This window comes from Chlorocebus sabaeus, chromosome 3, assembly GCF_047675955.1.
Source record: "Chlorocebus sabaeus isolate Y175 chromosome 3, mChlSab1.0.hap1, whole genome shotgun sequence".
NCBI lineage: Eukaryota > Metazoa > Chordata > Mammalia > Primates > Cercopithecidae > Chlorocebus > Chlorocebus sabaeus.
In genome coordinates, this window is record NC_132906.1 from 48894205 (window position 1) to 48909908 (window position 15704).

At 34.7% G+C, this 15704-nt stretch overlaps 1 protein-coding gene across 8 annotated transcripts in view; it reads right to left on the reverse strand.

The window, feature by feature from the left end:
• PCDH9 (protocadherin 9) overlaps positions 1 to 15704 on the reverse strand; it is a 951590-nt gene that overhangs the window by 855171 nt on the left and 80715 nt on the right. The window lies entirely within an intron of this gene.

Below are 15704 nucleotides of genomic sequence, written 5' to 3' on the forward strand. Positions count from 1 at the left end.
ATACGATTTAAGTTCTAACAGATGTTGTCATGCCCTGCATATCCCATCCTTGTCCTGATCACAGAAGACCATTTTTCAATAAGAACTCAATGCCTGCCTATCCATCCATCAGCACATTTGACTGTGTGAACCTTTGCCAAGCCAGTCAAATGACTAAGTAGAATTTCTGCTGTTGTTATCAGGAAGCAAATGGTTTCCATTCACGAGAATTAAAAACTCAAATGTCTAGTCCTGTTTAATTATCTAGCAAGTTGACTTTGATACGACTGAAGTTTCTAGTGGTAAGTTTTAGGAAACTATGTGGAGTCAGAGAGTTAGTTGATTTTCTTGTCTATAAAAACAGGAAAAGAATGACTACTACTTCAGTTTCAATTTTCATTTCTTCCCGATTAGCAACTAGTCTTCCCATTTAACTACATTACCGCACCTTCCCGCCTCCAAGAATGTACCTGTTCTTGGGTCACCAGAAATATACCCCTCATCCTACCTGCATCTTCCCCCATGCCTGTTCATCTTCCAGTCCACAATTAAAAGGCTGTATCTTGCAAGAAGTTGCTCATGGTTTCTCCAGCTAGAAATTTCTTAGGTGAGTTCACTATAAAGTTTACTCTCTAGTATATTTGCCAACCGAAAGTGCAATTCAAAGATCTTCCATTTTCACCATGTTTAAATCAATACATTAAGAATTAGAAGGCATGTGTGTCAAATAGGTGATAACATATAGTTCATAGCAATAATGGCAGATGACACCAAAAATTCAAAATAATTCTAAGAGACTGTAAGAATGGGTCAAAATCAACAAGATGGAAATTAATAGTAATTTATGACAAGTACAGAACATAGTATTTAAAAAAAGAACTTTATATGACTACAGATATGATTGACAAAGTATATGTCAAAAATATTGGGGTTCTTAATGTATAGGAGGTCAATAAAATTTAAGAATTCAATACAAAGTGTTATGTCATACAGAATAAATAAGCTTCCCTTCCTTACTTCTAGCTAAAACTCTTGCATTCCTCCAGGCCCTGCTCATATCCAATTAAATCCAGAAAGCCTATCCTGACTACTCTGTGTGTTTTCTGAATTCCTGAAGTACTCACTTTATGTACCAGAGCTTTAAATGGCATCTTTTTGTACAGTATTACACTGATGCTCCTCAAAAGATAAATTCAAAAAGATTGGGCACCCAAATCATGAGAAGCAAGACTTTAAACAGCACTTTGCCACTCCTAGACTGTCTATGGGCCTTCCTGTGCTCATACAATCTATGTATCGGTTTTTGAAGAAGAAAGGCAAAATTTCAAAACATAAAATATAAAATAAATTTGACATGTGACTTCTGGAGATATCTATGACAAACAAGGGCATCATAAGCCACTTCATAATTTTGATGGGCCCTAAACTGGAGAGAAATTGTTCTATCCACTTTTGTTTAACAGGATAGAAATAGGAACAACTGATAAAAATAACAGAGAAGAAGATTTTAGCTTTAGTTATAACTGAGGCCCCATAATAAAACATGCTTCCTTTAAAAATTATGAATTTCATATGTCTGGATGCATTTGCATAGAGGCTAAATGAGACAGAAAGGAATTCTGAATTGGAATTCTTACTTTGCTTACAAAGTTGGATTACATAACATAGGACGCCTTACCGTCTGTAATTCTATAATTTCAAATCTAAATTCTATGTCATAACATTTGAGAAAAAGACAACCTCTTTTCATTAGTTCAGTGCACTATAGAACCCTGGTCTATATCAAAGGGAGATAAAAGATCTGCCTAAGAGGATAATTGGAACAAACCCAGGATCCCTGGCAGGCAGTTTGTGTTTTATCTAAGTGACTGTATTGCCTTTTCTTGTGTTGCTCATCTAGAAATGAAAGGTTATAAAAAAAGACTCAGAAAATATCTTAATAGTTAAGGTTTGACTCTTCATGCAATAAATTAATCAAAAGCAATGTTAGAATGAGCTACTGTTTCATGCACTAATGTAGATTTGATTCACATAAGAAATCCACAGTGAGGCTGGAAATCGGAAAATTTCTACCTAAAGATACCTACAGATGTTCATAGTCAAATTTCATTAAAAACATAGAACTGAATGTTTATTAAAACAGGTCTTGATGACTCTCATTCTTAATTCCACTCAAAATCAACAGCATTTTGATTATTTTAAAATTCTGTATATCCAATAATTGATATTGAACAACTTAACTTGTTCTTCTTGAACAAAAGTCACTTCTTAAAAAATGACTTTTTAAAGTAAAATCCTCTAAGATTGCCTCCAGGTGTCTTTGATATCACTATGCAAGTCAGCATTGGCAAAATATTCAATTAAATAAAAAACAAACTAAAGCTCTAATGGTTGTATCCTGTTCTTTTCCCATGTTCAATATAGTAAAGATCAGGACTCAGGACAATTTAAAATTCAAAACACTCCCTGAGGTTTTTAGATATAGATCATTTCATTTAGGTAAAAACACAAACTTCTAATAATTGATATAAATCACCCTTTATCACAGAATTAGCTGTTTTAATAATCCAGAATAAGCTGTTATTTTTGGCACTCTAATTCACTATGGATCCTGTATATGGTCACCCCAAAGGGACCTAGAATGACTAGCCCTGCTGTTCACCCAGCATTGAGAAGACTCTAGAAACTCAGAGTCAATGACATTTTGGACCCACAGCCAGTTCTCCCTTGATGCCTTTTTCTCTACCCATATGCATTCTTCTTCATTTAAAAGCTTGTTTTTCTTCCTTTCTGTCTTTATTTTAAATATAAAATATATAAATATATTTTAAATATAAAAACACATTTGTTTTCAGGAATATAAGGCTGAGTTGTGGCGTGGCTTCCTGCTGCAGTACATTTGAAAATACTGCCAAACAGCAGCAAACACACACTCAGAAACATGCTTGAGAGCAAACAAGCCATCTATAAACACACTCCAGAAGCTTTTAAAACAATGTAAAAGTGGCATCTGGCATGAGTAAGACAGCAGTTTAAACTCCTTGACTGACCATCCAAATTTATGTTGAAAACTCTCTCAAACAACTGATTATTTAAAAAGATTTAAAAAGTCACACTGTGTTGGTTGATTTTTGTACCATAGAAACTGTGAAGGAGCTGTATGTAGTTAAAGGGTAGCAATGACAAGTGAAAACTTTCCAGTCCCTTGTATAATATGCTTAGGATTATGCAAATTATTTCTGTATAAGAAAGATGAACATTATCTACTATTGCTAATAATAATGCATTTCATTGATTTTATGTTACCATTATTTATACAATTTACTATGATTTCCTGCCATTAAAAAATTTTGTCAATTAAGTTTTAAGATGCAATTGATGGCAAGATACAGCATACTTTCAGAAACACCAAAATGTATGTTGTGAATTGTTAAAATATATTATTAACAATATTTTCTAGTTTTAATGTTTTACTGTTTAATAATTCTGCCATTTAGGGGGTGGTGAAGGCCCTGGGGGGGATGTCATAGTCAGCTCAAACTTGACATTTGGCCTCAAAGCATAGCTTGGAAAAAGAATTCTAAACTCTAGCTATGTGTATCCAATTTATATTTTCTACATCTCTCTTCATTTTTACCCCATAGATCTCATTTTATAAGAAGCATTCCTTTCCTTTTTTCCACTTTTTAATATTCCTCATTTTGATTCACATAAAAAAGGTTTTCTAAAATTATGAAGTAGAACATCTAACCAAATGCCAGTACTTTACTAGACAAGGTAATTTCACAGTAAGAACATTGGTGGGCAGTGTTTATGAGATCCCAACAATTAGTGGTTTATAAATAGCAGAGTTCTAAGGAGAAGATGTCAACAAGAATGGACAAGTAGAATCTGAAAATGGATGCAGTAAATTTACAAGGAGTCAATTAAAAACAAAAAGCACTTGAGAAATAATAGAAGTAGGAGAAATTGTAGTACATTTGCAAAGTGAAGAGAGGTGTTGGCATGTTTTTCTTTCAGATTTTTTCTCTCATATAATGCCTTCTTAAACAGTGGGAGATCTAGAGACCTGGTGGTGTTGACTGAGGGGATTCTTTGCTACCTTCATTTACAATAACATATCCTGTTCCTAGAAAGCAAGAAAGGGTCTCTCTGGTATCTCTGCTATGGTGCCTCCTCAACTACTATTACTTCCTCCCCATCCATACTGAATATTCTTAAAATCTTAAGTACAGCCATGTGCTACATAGCGATGTTCCACTCAAGGATAAACTGCATATCTGACAGTGGCTGCTATCTGACAATGGTCTCATAAGATTAGAATACTGTATTTTTATTTTACCCTTTCTATGTTTAGATGGGTTTAGATACACAAGTACCTCCCATTGCGTTATAATTGCCCATAGAATTCAATACAGTAACATGCTGTAGAAGTCTGTAGCCTAGGAGCAACAGGCTGTACCACATAGCCTAGGTGTGTAATAGGCTGTGCCATCTAGGGTTGTGTAAGTGCACTCTACGATGTTAACACAGTGATAAAATTGCCTAACAACACATTTCTCAGAACCTATCCTATTGTCAAGTGACACGTGACTGTGTAAGTGATAAGGTGGGGAAGAATCAACCCTTCTCTGCAGTACCTGTTTCTCTTCATGTGTGCCTGTGTTCTACATGACATTATAGACTGGACCTGCAGGTGGTCCTTTGAGTTTGTTGCATCATATAATGGTAGAGTAAGAAAATTCGGGAGAGTTTATACTTTGAGAATTCAATATGCTATATTAAATTGTACTCACTGGAAATATAGGCTAGCTAAACTCTACATAAATGGTGTAGTTCAGACAGATATTATGATTTAATCTCTTTGAAATGGAGACTGAAATTGCAGTCTAAATCAATCACTTGGATTTTAATTTTATATTTTACAAATGTAAATAATTTTATATTTTCCAAATTTTACAAATATTAGTTAATAATAATAGTTACATTATATATGAAATGGAGACTCAAATTCCAGTCTGAGTCAATCACTTGTACCTTAATTTGATAGTTTACAAAGGTTAGTTTATGATAATAGTTACAGTAATAGACATCGAAATATCTGTGGCTATAGTTTCTCTGTGTCTGCATTTTACACAACGTGTTTATGAATAAAAGGTTCTATAAAATGATTTATGAAAATTATCTATATTTATTTATCTTGCAGTACTGTGAAGCAGCGTGAGAAGCTGGAACATCTAATTTAATCATTTTATTCAGTAAATATTTTGTCATTGCCTGTGAAGAGCCTGGGTCTGATATGGGTAAGCCAAGTCATATTCAGGTAGTAATATAAGGAAGACAACTGGGTGGTAATCTATTTAAATCAAATTGTTTGTACCGAAACTTCAAACTGTAAGCTCAACAGAATGCACCAGAGTATCTGTCACTATTTCCTCAGCCTGCTTTGTCAAGTGCAATTTCGTAGGTAAAAACTTTGGGGTGATTCTCGTGCCTCCATCATAAAGATGAAAATATAGCATGAGTTATCTTTGGTGATAAAGAACACTTACCAAAATAGAGATGACTCAACTTCTACACACAGTAGAGCTATGTTGTAATGGAAATTGGCTTTCAGCGTCTGAGACATGTAATTTTATAATACATTTTAGAACATTTAACCTCTCCACATTTTTTTCAGCTCTGTCTGCAATAGTGAGAGGTAGTCTATTGTTACAGAGTCTGCTAAAGCGACTTATGTGCTATTTATTCTTCCTTCTCTGGTGGTCTCTTTCAGCTACTAAAAAAGTTGCTTGGCCTAAAAATGTCATCAGCCTCTGGGATTATTTGATTTGCTTTGTCCATAATTGATTACTTGGCTTTTACACACACAAAAGCACATCTCAAAAATGTCCAAAAAAGGAGAGGAAATACGTTCAATTCTATGTCCAAAATTTCTAAAAATTTTTGAAGCTGAAAGGGATGCCCATAAACAATCTGATTCCAGTCTTATTTTCAGTAGTCATGCATAAATCATGTTCTATGACACAAAGAGAAAGAGAGATTTTTTACCTACAGTGGTATTTATAAGAAATTTTAGCAGACTTGGAAGAAGTCCATTTCAGCTAAATTAAAAAAAAAAAAAAATCACCGACTTCTATATATTATGAAGTGGTTTTGAATTCTATCTTTACTATTTATTTGAAATTTCTCAGCAAAGTACTCTGACTCATTGATCCTCAATGTCCCCTTATATAAAATGGCAAAAAGAATACGTCGCCATTTCATCGAAGTGTTGCGGGAACCAAATGGGCTGAAATATTTGGCCTGTTTAGAACATTGTCTAGCATACTATACGCACACAATACAGGTTGCCCATTATTCGTGTGACTTACGTAAATTACAGGAAATATTCTAGATATTATTATAATGGGTTTTGTTTGTTCATGCTTTATTTACAGTTTGTTCCACCTGTTGATCTGAACTGAAGCAGGAAAATAGGTTCTGGAGGCAGGGAACATAAGGCTCATTCACACTTCAGCTATGACAGGAAATAAATGACTTTGCAACTTTACTTCATCCTCTTCATTTACACAGGGCATACCCCAAGTGACCAATGGAATCCTCTGGGGATATTTAAACTGCCCAAAATTCTGTAATGGGGTCTTTTGAGCTCCTCTGCTCAGGCCTGCTCCTGCACTGTGCAGGGTATTTTCATTTTCAGTAAATCCCATTGTCCTCGTTTTGTTTGTGCATTTTGTCCAACTTTTTGTTCAAGGCACCAAGAACCTGGATACCCTCCACTGTTAACAGAACTACTGAACTTATTGCTAATATGTTAATATATTATTGAAACTAGCCGATACATATCAGAGCAACTAAATACTTTGATCAAGCCACACAAAATTCTCCAAGGAAACAAAGTGGAACAGTTATGGTTTAAGGTAAAATAATGTAAAATAGTATCAATAGTATGTATGGCTGTGTGACTGAGAAAATGAATCTTGTTTAGTAAGGATCCAGAGCAGTAAGATAATACCTGTATCAGGAAGGAAATGCCACTCCCTTCAATTCTCAAGGGCAAAACCCTAGTCAATCCTATCACATGTGCACCTTCTTCTGCCCTGACATCTGCCATGTCTTATTTTGCATAAGCCACGGTGAATTCTGTCAAATCATCCAGTGATAACATAACCATCTGAAACATTAACTGAAGACTTTCTTCTGACATCAGTTGTTACACTATGTGTGAATCAAATTTGCTTCATTAAAATAATTTGGTTTTTGTTCTGACTGCTCAACATTGCCATTTGAATCTGTGAGCAGCCTTATTGACTCTTAACCGCTATTACCAAGTCTTAATCGCTCAGAGATTCAGCACAGTTGGATACTGCAATCAGAGCAAATTCCCCATTTGATTCCAGCACAGAAGTTACCAATGAAACTAACAGAGTGATAATACAAAATTATCTGACTTCGTCTCTTTTTCTCTCAATTCTCTGTGACTAAAATGAAACCATTTAGGAACTTGTAATCTGCGATTTCTTGAGTTTGTAGTGGCTACTGAAATGCCCTCTGGTAAGATTTCGGACATATCTCAAATATACTACTCTTATACTGAATATACTGTTTTACAATTAGAAGTGTCCTGATAATCAGCAGTTTTGCTTTTCAAAGTGCACGACTTGTACATCTGGTTACGCAATCCAGTTGAGAGGCAATCGTAATAGGTTCAGGTTGCACCAAAGCACGACATCTGCTCTGCAGTACCCAATCTGACTCTGCATATGAACCCTGGAAATAAAGTCATTATGTTTTCATTAAATCCAAAGCAATTCCCATCAGCTGATACTTGGTCACAAATGATAAACAGTTAATAATTAAGCCAACTGAAATATTTTCAAGTCCTCTTTTTTTGATGCTTGCAATTATTTTTGTGACAGGATAGGATAGTTTTCTTTCTGTGAAATATACCTTCATAGGATATTTCCATCAGTTGCATTTCCTTCTGCTACTGAAAATGTGATTTTCTGATCACCCCCCATTGTGTTATTTTTTAAAACAACACTATTCTTGGAGTTTAAGGAAGGGTTAAATCAGAAAAGAGCATGCTTGCTAGCATCAGCGGCTACTGATTTATGACAAGAACACTTTTAGTCAATTATTGTCTGAAAGACTAAATGTACCTCCTGGGGTCCAGAATTTAGTCATACAAAGTGTCTGGCTCACATTGCCAGAATTGACCATTAATTATGATGGCTACAGGTAACAATCCATGCATATCTTAGCTTTTTCTGGAAATTTTACAGCACAGAACCTATTAGAGCTAAGGTAAGGTACGTTTACCAGTGGAAAAATAAAGAGGAAAATATTGCAAAATTTGAAAGACCCTTTAAAGTAACTAATTCAAGTGCTGTGATTTAGAAATCAGAAAACCCAAGAGAACGATAATGACAAGCACATACAAATGGTATTTAACTGCTTCAAGTCTAGAAACCAGTCCTCTTTTTAGAGGTATGGAGCAGGTCAGGTGTTCTCAAACCTCAGGGCCCTTAATAATTACCTTCAGGGCTTTATAGAAAATAATAATTCTAGGTGTCCACCCACAAAGATCCTGATTTAATTGATCTGGGATGGAACCTATACCTGGTATTTCTTTTAAAAACCCAGCTAATTCCAGTGCGCCTCCTCCACTCTACTGATCTCTTTATTTGTACCCTCAGGAGAAATGTTTCTCTTTTTTTAGGATAACAAACCGTTTGTTCTTATTGTAATAAAGGCATGCCCTGGCCATTCTAAGCCAGGTGCAGCACATTTCTCTCATCATCTTGGCTATTAGAAAGTTTAAAGTCAATTATAAAGTGAACACTGTGTGTCTGTGTGGTCCTTCAGTGAATATATTCTTTCCTCCATCAGTTTTACGATCCTAATTTTTCTCTTTTTTTTTTCTCCTTCATTTTTTTGGTAATATTTACTCTCTTGCTATTGTATGTATTATTGGAAGCTATCTTTTCAGCACAACTTGGGCCATCAAAAGAGGTAAGGAACTAGATCACTAAAAATGTAGAAAAGAAAATGAAAATATGTGATTAATGGTAATTACCATCCTAAAGAAAAGAGTTTAGAATGGCTTTATCATTTTGTTTGGAATTCCAAAAAGCCTTAAGGTAAATAAAAAGAGAGAAGAGCACATACGCAATACAGTGGGCTAAGTGTTATGAATAAGTAGAAAAAGTGAAATGAGAGTTGAAACGCTGAAGGCGTGAAAGACTAGCAGTGGGAAGAAGAAAGAAAGGGAAATGGGGCTGAGTGTGGTGACTCATGCCTATAATCCCAGGATTTTGGGAGGCTGAGGCAGGAGGATCACTTGACCCCAGGATTTCAAGACCAGCCTGCGCAATATAGTGAGAACTTCTCTCTCGATCTCTTTTTCTCTTTTTTTTTTTTTTTTTTTTTTTTTAGATGGAGTCTAGCTCTCTTGCCCATGCTGGAGTGCAGTGGCACAATGTCAGCTCAGTGCAACCTCTGCCACCCAGGTTCAAGTGATTCTCCTGCCTCAGCCTCCTGAGTAGCTGGGATTACAGGTGCCTGCCACCACACTCAGCTAATTTTTGTATTTTCAGTAGAGACAGGGTTTCACTGTGTTGGCCCGGCTGGTCTCAAACTCCTGACCTCGTGATCCACCCACCTCAGCCTCCCAAAGTGCTGAGATTATGTGTGAGAGCTCCTGTGCCCAGTCAAGACCTTCTCTCTTAAAAAAATAAATAAATAAAAATAAAAACAAAATAAAATTTAAAAAAGGTTGGGAAACAGAGTGATGTATCAGTATTGTATTATACAGGGTAACCATAATCTATAGTCTCAGGAGATTGCACCTCCTTTATCATTCCTGATTTTTAGGCAACATGATATGGCATCCATTCTGCATCAATAACTCTTTACAAAGTATCTGCATTTTCATTGTCTGTAAGAGTCGCTTCTACACCATTTATAAACATGGAATTTGAAATTTTATATAAAATTATAGATGACTACCTAAATACATGTTGGGTTAGAAAATATTGTGGTGGTGGTGACTGCTATTTTATGTTACCATCAAAAGAAAAAATAATTTTCCTGATATGAGAATCTGAGGAAACATGGAAATATCAGAATATGCTCATTTAGATTAAGAATGTGGACAAACCCTTTTCATCCCATTGCTCTGCTACCCTAAGTTTTTAAAAAATCAAATAGAATTAAAATTTTGTATAGTTTAGTAAATTTATAAATTTTAATAGACTTTTATCTAGCTTCATGTATCAATATTAATTGCCTTAGTGAAGATCTTACATTGTTTCAGTGTGGAAATAAAATTGCTGTACATAAAATACCTAGGACAAAGGGCTCAAACTAACTCTATATAAAAACGAGGTATTTTATCAATTAGGAATTATAATTTATTTTGATTTTGTGGTTTTAAAATCAGCAATAGTTTTAATGGTTCATACCTGATGTTTGAATTTTAAATAAAAATAAAGGTGACAGCTTAGTTCACTACTCTCCTCCTGGCAATTAAAAGTGTTTGGCACGTAGTATGTGCTCAACAGAATGTGAGAGAACGAGCAAAGACAACCTTTGAGAGTGTATAGTGGTATTAAAAAAGAGTAAAATTAAAATACTGAAAGAATAAATGAATCCAAATAAATGCCAGGAAAATTACGGTTGGATTTCTGAAATAGAAACCCTTGTAAAATGTAAAAATACGCCAGGCGCTCACGCATGTAATCCCAGCACTTTGGGAGGCCAAGGCGGGCGGACCATGAGGTCAGGAGTTTGAGACCAGCCTGGCCAACAGAGTGAAACCCTGTCTCTACTAAAAATACAAAAAAAAAAAAGAAAAAAAAATTAGCTAGGCATTGTGGCAGGCACCTGTAATTCCAGCTACTCGGGATGTTGAGGCAAGATAATTGCTTGAACCGGGGAGGCAGAGGTTGCAGTGAGCCGAGATTGCGCCACTGCACTCCAGCCTGGGCAACAGAGTTAGACTATGTATCAAAAATAAAAAAAAAAAGAAAAGAAAAAGAAAAAAAAGAAAGAAAAAGAAAGAAGAAAGAAAGAAAAAACAAAAACTTAAAAATAAACTCATAAATGTTATGAGAGCAAAATGAAATGAGAAAACAGGCATTAAAAAATCACACTTCTTTCTCCTAATGTATATTAACTATATCTAAATAAGATTGTTTCATCAAATACATTATTAGCATCTTGGACAACAATAGGACCTGTTGATTATCGTTTTAATAACTCATTTTTACAAAATTTTACTCGTCACACTTCCTTATAAATGCCCCAAACTGAGCTTTACAATAATCCTGTGAGTTGGAGGATTTCATATTAAGGAACTAATAATTCACAAACCTTGTAGTTAAGTTTGGTGTGTTCCAGGTTTGGGGGTTTTGTGTAATATTCCCTCTGCTAGTTATTGGAAAAATGGTTCTGGTCACACTGACTTCAAAATACAGATGAGCACAAAGTAATATGGATCTAGTACCAGGTCATTCATTTCTCCCCTTGTTCACTTTTATTCATAAGCTGAATAGCAACATTCAGCCATTTCAGACAATTTGCTTCAAAGTGGTCTAGCCAAATAATAATAATAATAATAAAAATAAAATTACAATAACAACATAAAACTCTGTAGTATTTATATTGAAAAAAGTAGGAGAGCTTTCTAAGATGTTTCTTCTCTGCTGGGCTTACAGCTATAGGAAAGTCACAAAAATCTAATAAGAAACGAAGGGGACACTCTGCTGGCCAAACAATAGACTAGACCCTGAAGAAGAAAAGAAGAAGGGAGAGAAAGTCTATATACCTATAGCCTCCTCATGACAGAGGACTCCATCTGAAACTCTATGTTCAATTCCGTCTCATTTAAAGTGTTAGCAGTAGTTACATTCTTTAGGTAAACGATGAAAGGGAAATTGAAGAGAGCATCCCTACAGATAATAAGGTGAGTCATAAGCATTATGCATCTGTACGTTTTGGGAGAATAAACATTGCCAGGAAGCACACTTTCCATCTCCTCCCTGGACAAATCAGGTCCAATATCTCCCTAAAGGGCAAAACTATCTCAGAGAAATTCCTTTTAGTCCAAGAAAGGTGAAAAGGTATATTTGGAGAGCTTTCTAATATCAAAATGTGTAAAGAAGAAATGCAAATAGGACTATCTTTAAAACTCTAGAACAACAATTCCCTTTCCTGGTGTTGCCACATAATCTCCAAAAGAGGATTTTAATTTGTTTTAATGATGGTGGGTTTATTTGCCAGGGAACAATTTAAGGAAGGAAAGGTTTTAAAATGAAAGAGGAAGAAGGTGCTAAAACTTTGTAAAATTTGTAATAACTATCTCCTAGGAACAATAGTCTTGTTTTCCGTCTTTGCTTTTCATCCTAATTAATAGTGATCATGTAAGAAGACGCTTGCTGTACAAAATATCCTGTTGTTGGAACTGTTACTAAATAACCTAAAGTCCAGTGTCTATTAATTCTGAACCATCTCAGTCAATTAGTGAAAAATTCATATATTTTATAAAATATTCACACTGAGAAATAGCTATCGTTCTGGGAACAAGTACATGAATTAAATGTGTAAAACGTTAGATACTTGCTAACTACAAAACTGACATTGAAAGAGTAAAAATGTCAAGGATCCTAAATCCCTGTATGAAGGATATTTTTTCATTCAGTAGTAAAGAATGCTAATAGAGTGTCCAAAGAATACCTTTGTATATCAGATCCAATGTTCTTAATAATTTATTCTACTTATGTTTTCAAGCTATGGATGAAAGGTGAGTATGGTATACATTAAGGAGAAAAACAGGCAAAGAGGACATACAAATGTTCTGGAACTCACTAAGTACTTTCTTCATACAAAAAAACAAGACAAAATGGGAAATGCTGTCTCTGCAGTCACATTCTTCTGAATTAAAAGCCTCTCATGTTTGTCAGTGATTTAAATCTCACCTGTCACGTTAACCCCCTTAATTCCTACAGTAATTTCCCATATACATTAAACCACTCAAATTGTTCTATTTTACAAGTACCTCTGTGGACTGCGTGGGAAGGTGGGGATGTTCACAGATTTTCAGATTCCCTATCATCATTAGTATTTGACATAGAGTAACAGGGGAATGAAAGTCCTTTCTTTTTCTTTCTAACTGCTTTTAAAGGGACAAATCTATTACACACCGTAATACAATGCAATGATGACAGTTTAAAAACATCGATCTCAACACGTATTTCATGATGAGAGTCCGAAGCTGTCTTTGTATGACTGTCTAAATATTACTATCAAAGAGGAAGTTTTCAAGAACTAATGATTTAGTCTGAACAAGATGCGTGTAAATGAAGTGTCTCTCTATTAAGATGCTTAGGTTTCTTTCAAGTGTTCCGAATTAATTATTTTACCTTGTCAAATTTTTTTGTTCTTTCTTTCTCATACATGATGGGAATGTTGAGGGATTTTACACACCTCATTTAGTACCACAGAAGCTCAAGAGTCTTAATTAAGACAAGGTATGATTTCTCAATAACAAGAAGAAACTATTCATGCTTAATAGGAAAAAAATCTTACTTTATTAAATTATTATAATACACATTATATTCTACAGGTCTTATAGTATAAAATGCTAGACTATACAAAAAAACATCTTTTGAAATTTCAGCCATACATTCAGATGTATGGCTTCAAATCCAGAAATAAGTAACAGAAATCTTTTAGGGATAAAGACTAAGAGAGGCATTAATGCAAACCATTCGTCTCAAAAGGTAAATTACTCCTGGATGGCTACTGTACTATTTTTTATAGGATATAAAATATACTAGTATAATGAATGAAAAGTCTTCCTAAGGTGTTTAGAAAGTCACTTCAATGACTTTCTTCAAATTTCAGAAGAGATGATATATCTGTCAATAAAATGACACCAAAATCATATTTTATAAAGATTTTATATTAACACTTGCTTTTGAAAGATGACATTATAGGGTCTTAATATCTATAATCAGAAAGTCCTTTTCTCAACTTGCAAGGCAATAAGTTTAAGAATTAATTCCGTCTGCTGTAAAGCTGGCTTGCCTTTAATCTTCAGATTTAATAGGTCTCTTTTTGCTGAATGTTTTAGGCAGGTAATTGAGGAAATAGTCCACGTTTCGTTTCAGTCAACATAAAATGACATTGAAATGTCTTCAAATGTTTCCAGGAAATTCATGCTAAACAGTCTCTCTGTTATATTTGACATTGAATCAGAACAGAAATCCCTGTATTTAATAAAGTCCTTGCTAAGAATTTAGGTAATGAAGCTGCATGCTCAGGATAACTTACTACAAATTAAGATGCTTAACAATATCTTATACTTAATAGCTAAGCATACATAAAACACATATAAAAATATGTGAAAATGTGATGATTTGTACAATGAAGAATATCACATATATATCATTTCCTCCAAGTGAAATGTATTGCTATAATTTTGAAGCCAAACTTCTAAAATATAAACCAAACCAAACAAAAAACACAACAGAATGATTGTCCTTGGTTTGCTCTGATGGACATTTTGATTCAGGCTTTCTGCCATTATTTGTGTCAATGAAAATCCTGAACAATTATCTGCTCAGTAAATTTTGTAAGGTGCACAAAAATATGCACGGAACATCAGAAACCAGCAAATGACCCTATCCAAAATAGATCCTTCCAGGAATCTTTGAGACTGTTCACATTTAGAAGCGGCAGTGGTTGCATTAAGGAGTTATGAAGGAGTTCCAATTCTGAAATGCTTTCAATGCTTGTGGATAACTGGCAACTTCTTTCTCTTTTATTAAAAGTACTCTGCCAGAAAAGCCTACTTCAGTCAAAACACATTTCCACTTAAGAGTGTTTTTTTTTTTTTTTTTTCCTGAACATTTTTGTAAAGTAAATATTGAAGCTTTTCTTCCTCCTTTTCTCTCTTTTCTGATAGGAAATGAGATTCTAGTTTGTCAGGAGACAACTGTGATTCTGGCTTCCTTTTTTTAGGTTTAGTTATTCATTCATGGTTCTGAGTTTTGTTATATAGGTGCCCAGAGGCAAGTGGAAGCATTTTTATACATACAAAGTAGATAAACAGTGTAGGAAAGATGCTCTAATGGACCATTTCCCTGCTCCCCTCATGTAGCCTACAGCATTTTTTTATTCTGCAAGTATGACAGTTCATCTGAAAAGACCTCCAAAATCATCGTTTTCAGGCTTAACTTTCTTTTTTATTCAATTTCTTATCGGCAGCTGAAAATAGGATGCTAGGATGCTTAAACTTTCTATCAGACCTTCATTTTTTGAATGAGAGATAATTTTCAGAAAAATAAAATGGTTTTATCTTTGCAATTACTCATATCTACTTAGGTAGGATATTTTTAATAGGAGAGGTGAGACTGGGGCAGGAGGAAATGTGAGAGGAAGTACACACCACAGATATAAAGCTGGGAGTGTGTATCTATGAGAATAGCAACAACATGCTGTTTGGTTACAGTCTAAACAGTTGGGGCCCAGGCTTTAGCTCTCCTGTCAGGCAGCCTGCAGTGGCCCTGGAGAGAGTCTATGCTTGCCTTACGTTACAGTGACGTCTTTGACTCATGTTCACAGCTGTGTTAATAAGCTTGAAAAAGGTGCCCTATCCAGTTGTATTTTTTGAAAAACCAGAAGAAATAATAACTGAGACTGAGTACATTTGGAAT